The sequence below is a fragment of the Capsicum annuum genome, chromosome 2 (genome assembly GCF_002878395.1).
Source record: "Capsicum annuum cultivar UCD-10X-F1 chromosome 2, UCD10Xv1.1, whole genome shotgun sequence".
NCBI lineage: Eukaryota > Viridiplantae > Streptophyta > Magnoliopsida > Solanales > Solanaceae > Capsicum > Capsicum annuum.
Window position 1 is genome coordinate 117,644,002 of NC_061112.1, and position 584 is coordinate 117,644,585.

Below are 584 nucleotides of genomic sequence, written 5' to 3' on the forward strand. Positions count from 1 at the left end.
TGTTGACAACTAGAACATTTAGCTTCAAAATCCGCAATATCTTTCTTCATACCACTCCACCAATAGAATTCCCATAGATCTTGGTACATCTTAGGAGCACCAGGGTGAGTGGAGTAGCGCGCACCATACGCTTTAGCCATAATATGCTATCTCAAACCATCAATGCACGACACACATAATCTACTCTGCTATGTCAACACACCATCTCCCCCTTGGGAGAAAACCTCTACCTTCTAATCTCTGACTGAGTCCTTTAACTTAACTAGAATGGGATCCTGATCTTGTTTCTCCTTTACCTCAGAAACCAAAGAAGATTTTGCGCTACTCTGGACCCAAATATTACCCTGAGCTGAATTAACTAAACGAACACCCAATCTAGCCCATTGATGAAATTCTCAAACTAGGGCCTTATTATCACCCTCTATATGAGTAACACTACACATAGACAATCTACTAGGGGAATCTGCCACAACATTGGCCTTGCTCGGATGATATAAAACACTCATATCATAATCCTTCAACAATTCTAACCAGCTTCTCTAATGGAGATTTAACTCTCTCTGCATAAACACATACTGTATACT